The sequence below is a fragment of the Heterodontus francisci genome, unplaced genomic scaffold (assembly GCF_036365525.1).
Source record: "Heterodontus francisci isolate sHetFra1 unplaced genomic scaffold, sHetFra1.hap1 HAP1_SCAFFOLD_43, whole genome shotgun sequence".
In the NCBI taxonomy this organism is placed as follows: Eukaryota; Metazoa; Chordata; class Chondrichthyes; order Heterodontiformes; family Heterodontidae; genus Heterodontus; species Heterodontus francisci.
Window position 1 is genome coordinate 3,756,481 of NW_027141852.1, and position 6,734 is coordinate 3,763,214.

At 42.2% G+C, this 6,734-nt stretch overlaps 1 non-coding gene across 1 annotated transcript; it reads left to right on the forward strand.

The window, feature by feature from the left end:
• The first annotated feature begins 1,557 nt into the window (after nucleotides 1-1,557).
• On the forward strand, nucleotides 1,558-1,630 carry trnaf-gaa (transfer RNA phenylalanine (anticodon GAA)). The gene has a single exon. It is a non-coding gene; the product is annotated as a tRNA-Phe (tRNA).
• Nucleotides 1,631-6,734: the final 5,104 nt, after the last annotated feature.

Sequence of the window (6,734 nt, forward strand, 5' to 3'; positions counted from 1 at the left end):
ATTCACTATAATGTGAACAATTATTTCCTGTTGTGTCTCTCTCAGATTTGGAAACTTCACTGTATTGGAGTGAGGTGACATCTAGTGGCGGGAAGGAAGAACTGCAATCAAGCAGCAGAAACTCCACAGTCTGTCAGGGTTAAAGAAACATTGCAATGTGAGGAGACAGCGAAGTGGTTTGATTGGGTAGATGGAGACATGATTCCACTTGTGGTGGTGTCTGAAGCAAAGGCCAGAAATACAAAATTGTCATTAATAAAAGAAATGAGGAATTCATGAAAAATGTAGTAACGTAGTGAATGGTTAGAATGTGGATAGAATAGAAAGTGAGATTGGATGGACAGAAGCAGTCTGAAAGGATGGCTGAAACAAAAGGTGAGTGCCCAGAAACGTTAACTGTGTTTCTCACAGCACAGATGCTGCCAGAGCTGCTGAACATTTCCAGCACTTTCTGTTTTTATTTCAGCATTTGCAGGATGTTGCTTTGATCTGAAAAAAAATGGATGATTGGCTGGGGGGTTCCAGTGAAATTCCACAGCAGCTAATAAAGACTCATCTATCAGTGGCTCGTTGGTCTAGGGGTATGATTCTCGTTTAGGAAGTATGGTTAATTAACATGTGAGAGATACTGGGTTCAAATCCGCGACGAGCCCTGGTCTGCTGGCATTTTTAGATTAAGGTTATCTATTGGTTTCAGCCTTGCAGAAGGTGGAATTGACTTCCATGCGGAGCTGGCTTGAGGACCAGACAACTGGATTCAAAGAGCTTGTCGACAAAATAGCAATTAACTAAATGGACAGAGAGCCAAGTGGGAATATAAAGTTGTTGCTGTAATTGTGACCTGACTCCAAAAACATCTGGACTGGAATGGAATGGAATTCTTCAGTGTTTCTGTTTTTTGGCTTGCATTGACTCATCGATTTTCTTGTTTTTCACTTTGTCGATGCCTTTGAATAATTGTGGATCCTTCTTCAGGGTGTCTTCTTTCACCAGGTAGTTCTGACCTCCGATGATGTTGATTGTAATCAGCTTCAATTCGCTGATAGTTTTGGAAGTGAGCAGATTTCCTTTGCTTGAGTCCACAACATGGAACTCAGTCTGACATGTGGACCCATGGGAGGATTTGAATGCCATCCCTGCGTTGGAGTTGCATCCATCCAATAAGAGACCGAGTAGAAGTGACAGTTCTGTCAGTCGAATATGAGACTTTTAATGGCAGGGTTGTGAGTTTGAGTGCCATTCTGTTTTTCCCTTTTTTAAGGCTTCATGAGCAGAGAGTACAGGGAGTGTTTGAAATGAGCAAGTCTCGCTTTGAATCAGGACTCTTACCTCTCAGCAGCATCTCACTATGAAAGATTGAATTTGATCTCATTTCATTCTCAGCTCGGGGTCTGTGCGGCTCAGTGGCACTTCTGGCTGTCTCCCACTTCACAATCCATCAGTACTGAGAAAGCAATGGGGAATATTACTCACATGTTGTGTTCTTTAATTTTTTGGAAAACTTGAATGTATGTATTTTCTTCCAAAACAAGGACACCAAGCCACTGTTAAAGGAGAGCTGAAATAGCTCAGTTGGGAGAGCGTTAGACTGAAGATCTAAAGGTCCCTGGTTCAATCCCGGGTTTCAGCAATTTCGCTTCCTTATGCGTCCCTTGCCTTGGTTCTGATTTTCCAGTTGCACAATTTACATTGAAATTATTTACCAAGCACCAGTGGATTGAATTTGAGAAACAACACAGAGTCATTTACAACATCGAAGGTGGTCATTTGGCCTATCACGTCCATGCTGGCTCTCCCCGGAGCAATCTAGTCAGTTCCACTCACCAGCTCGATCCCTTTCCTCCTGCAAGTTTCTTTCCTTCAAGTATCCATCCAATTTCCTTTTCAAATCATTGATTGTCTCTGCTTCCACCACACTCGTGGGCCAAGACATTACCACCCACAACATAAAATATTCCACCTCATCAAGGATGGGAAATACTTACATCTTCTATATTTGCTTATTCTCTATTTCTATGAGAATAGACTGGCAGTCAACATGAAAGGAAACCCAAAAATCTTCGAGCAGCATGTAACTGATAAGTGGGTAGTAAGAGGTTGAGTCGGGCCTATTAGGGACAAAAAGGATAATATAAGCTTAGAGCTGCAGGGCAATATTAATCTACTTAATGAGTACTTTGCATCAGTGATCACAAAGGAAGTGGAATTTGACAAAATATCAGTTGAAGTGAAGAAAGTAGAGGCAATGGAGAGAGTACAAATTCGGAGAGGGAGGTACTAAAAAGGCTGGCTGTGCTTAGGGAAGATGAATCACCTGGTCCGGATGGCTCACATCCCAGGTTGCGAAAGGAAATGCGGATGCAGATAACGGAAGGGCTTGCTATAATCTTCCAATCTTCCCTGGATACGGGGGAGGTGCCAGAGGATTAAACAGTGGCAAATGCGACACCCTTATTCAAGAAAGGGTGTCAGGACAGTCCGGGTAACTACAGGCTAGTTAGATTAACAGCAGCGGTGGGTAAGGTTTTAGAAAGAGTAATCAGGGTAAAAAATCAACAGTCACTTGGAGAGGTTCGAGTTAATTAAGGAGAGTGAGCATGGATTTATAAATAGGAGTTCATGCTTGACTAATCTAGCTGCATTTTTTGATGAACTAACAGAGCAGCTTGATGAAGGGAATGCAGTGGATGTTGTTTATATGGATTTTAAGGAAGCGTTTGACAAGGTACCACATAAAAGGGCGGTTAACAAAATTGAGGTTCGTGGTATAGGAGGGTCAGTGTCCAATTGGATAGAAAATTGGTTTAAGGACAGAAAACAGCGAGTCTTATTAAATGGTTCTTTGTCAGACTGGAGGATAGTCGACAGTGGTGTTCCCCAAGGGTCAGTGCTAGAAACACTGCTTTTTTTGCTCCAGGTAATTGACTTGGATCTTGCAATACAGAGCAGAATCTCAAAATATGCCGATGACACCAAACCTGGAGAAGCGGCAAACAGTGAAGATGATATGAACTGCCTGCAACAGGACAGTGATAGGCTAGCAGAATGGGCAGACAGGTGGCAGATGGAATTTAATAGTGACAAGTGTGAGGTGATGTATTTTGGCATAAGGAATAGGGAGAGGCAATATATACTTAATGGCACAGTTCGAAAGAGTGTTCTGGAATAGAGGGACTTGAGGTTCATGTGCATCAATCTTTGAAGGAGGCAAGTCATATTGCGAGAGTGGTTCGCAAAGCATATGGGATCTTGGGCTTTATAAATAGAGGCATTGAGTACAAAAGCAGGGAAGTTATGCTGAACCATTATAAAACTCTGGTTAGGCCCCAATTGGAGTGTGGCTTCCAGTTCTGCTCAGCAGACTTTAGAAAGAATGTGAGGGTCCTTGAGAGGACGCAGAGGCGATTTACCAGAATGGATCCAGGGATGGGGGATTTTAGTTACAAGGTTAGGTTGGAAAAGCTAGGATTATTCTGCCTTTCTCAAAGGAGATTGAGTGGAGAATTGATAGAGGTGTATAACACCTCCAGAGAACAGGCCATCCTGGACTGGGTATTGTGCAATGAGAAAGGATTAGTTAACAATCTTGTTGTGTGGGGTCCCTTGGGGAAGTGCGCCCATAATATGATATCATTCTTCATTAAGATGGAGAGTGAGAGAGTTGATTCCGAGACTCGGGTCCTGAATCTAAACAAAGAAAACTATGAAGGTATGAGGCGGGAGTTGGCTATGATAGATTGGGGAACGTTACTTAAAGGGTTGACAGTGGATAGGCAATGGCTAGCATTTAAAGAGCGCATGGATGAATTACAACAATTGTTCATTCCTGTCTGCGCAAAAGTAAAACAGGAAGGGTGGCTCAACTGTAGCTTACAAAAGAAATTAAGGAAAGTATTAGATCCAAGGAGGAGAAATATAAAATGGCCAGAACAAGCAGCAAACCTGAAGATTGTGAGCAGTTTGGAATTTAGCAGAGGAGGACAAAGGGATTGATTAACAAGTGGAAATAAGCTTGCAGAGAACATCAAAATTGACTGTAAAAACTTCTATAGATATGTGAAGAGAAAAAGAGTAGTGAAGACAAATGTGGGTCCCTTCCACACAGAAACGGGGGAATTTATAATGGGGAACCAAGAAGTGACAGACCAATTAAATACATACTTTGGATCTGTCTTCACAAAGGAGGATACAAATTATCTCCCAGAAATGTTGGGGAACATAGGGTCTAGTGAGAAGGAGGAACTGTATGAAATCAGTATTAGTTGGGAATGTTTGGGAAATTGATGGGATTGAAGGCCGATAAATCCCCAGGGCCTGATAATCTACATCCCAGAGTACTTAAGGAAGTGGCCCTTGAAATAGCAGATGCATTTCTGGTCTTTTTTCAAAATTCTATCGACTCTGGAACAGTTCCAATGGATTGGACGGTAGTTAATGTAACTCCACTATTTAAAAAAAGAGGCAGAAAGAAAACAGCGAATTATATACTGGTTAGCCTGACATCAGTCGTGGGGAAAATGCTGGAGTCCATTATAAAAGATGTAATAGCAGAGTGCAATAATAACTCGTCTCCACTCCTAGTATTTCTAAATCCCACACATTCACTATAATGTGAACAATTATTTCCTGTTGTGTCTCTCTCAGATTTGGAAACTTCACTGTATTGGAGTGAGGTGACATCTAGTGGCGGGAAGGAAGAACTGCAATCAAGCAGCAGAAACTCCACAGTCTGTCAGGGTTAAAGAAACATTGCAATGTGAGGAGACAGCGAAGTGGTTTGATTGGGTAGATGGAGCCATGATTCCACTTGTGGTGGTGTCTGAAGCAAAGGCCAGAAATACAAAATTGTCATTAATAAAAGAAATGAGGAATTCATGAAAAATGTAGTAACGTAGTGAATGGTTAGAATGTGGATAGAATAGAAAGTGAGGTTGGATGGACAGAAGCAGTCTGAAAGGATGGCTGAAACAAAAGGTGAGTGCCCAGAAACGTTAACTGTATTTCTCACAGCACAGATGCTGCCAGAGCTGCTGAACATTTCCAGCACTTTCTGTTTTTGTTTCAGCAGTTGCAGGATGTTGCTTTGATCTGAAAAAAAATGGATGATTGGCTGGGGGGTTCCAGTGAAATTCCACAGCAGCTAATAAAGCCTCATCTGTCAGTGGCTCGTTGGTCTAGGGGTATGATTCTCGTTTAGGAAGTATGGTTAATTAACATGCGAGAGATACTGGGTTCAAATCCGCGACGAGCCCTGGTCTGCTGGCATTTTTAGATTAAGGTTATCTATTGGTTTCAGCCTTGCAGAATGTGGAATTGACTTCCATGCGGAGCTGGCTTGAGGACCAGACAACTGGATTCAAAGAGCTTGTCGACAAAATAGCAATTAACTAAATGGACAGATAGCCAAGTGGGAATATAAAGTTGTTGCTGTAATTGTGACTTGACTCCAAAAACAACAGGACTGGGTTCTGGACTGGAATGGATTTCTTCAGTGTTTCTGTTGTTTGGCTTGCATTGACTCATCGATTTTCTTGTTTTTCACTTTGTCGATGTCTTTGAATAATTGTGGATCCTTCTTCAGTGTGTCTCCTTTCACCAGGTAGTTCTGACCTCCGATGATGTTGATTGTAATCAGCTTCAATTCGCTGATAGTTTTGGAAGTGAGCAGATTTCCTTTGCTTGAGTCTACAACATGGAACTCAGTCTGACATGTGGACCCATGGGAGGATTTGAATGCCACCACCGCGTTGGAGTTGCATCCATCCAATAAGAGAGCGAGTAGAAGTGACAGTTCTGTCAGTCGAACATGAGACTGTTAATGGCAGGGTTGTGAGTTTGAGTGCCATTCTGTTTTTCCCTTTTTTAAGGCTTCTTGAGCAGAGAGTACAGGGAGTGTTTGAAATGAGCAAATCACGCTTTGATTCAGGACTCTTACCTCTCTGCAGCATCTCGCTATGAAAGATTGAATTTGATCTCATTTCATTCTCAGCTCAGGGTCTGTGCGGCTCATTGGCACATCTGGCTGTCTCCCGCTTCACAATCCATCAGTACTGAGAAAGCAATGGGGAATATTACTCACATGTTGTGTTATTTAATTTTTTGGAAAACTTGAATGTATGTATTTTCTTCCAAAATAAGGACACCAAGCCACTATTAATGTCGGGATGCGATAGCTCAGTTGGGAGAGCGTTAGACTGAAGAGTTGAATGTTCCTGGTTCAACCCCGGGTTTCAGCAATTCAGCTTCCTTATGCGTCCCTTGCCTTGGCTCTGATTTTCCAGTTGCACAATTTACTTTGAAATTATTTATCAAACACCAGTGGATTGAATTTGAGAAACAACACAGAGTCATTTGCAGCACAGAAGGTGGTCGTTTGGCCTATCACGTCCATGCTGGCTCTCCGCGGAGCAATCTAGTCAGTTCCACTCACCAGCTCGATCCCTTTCCTCCTGCAATTTTCTTTCCTTCAAGGATCCATCCAATTTCCTTTTCAAATCATTGATTGTCTCTGCTTCCACCACACTCGTGGGCCAAGTCATTGCTACCCACAACATAAAAAAGTTCCACCTCATCAAGGATGGGAAATACTTATATCTTCTATATTTAGCTTATTCTCTATTTCTATAAGAATAAAATGGCAGTCAACATGAAAGGAAACCCAAAAATCTTCGAGCAGCATGTAAATGATAAGTGGGTAGTAAGAGGTTGAGTCGGGCCTATTAGGGAGAAAGAGG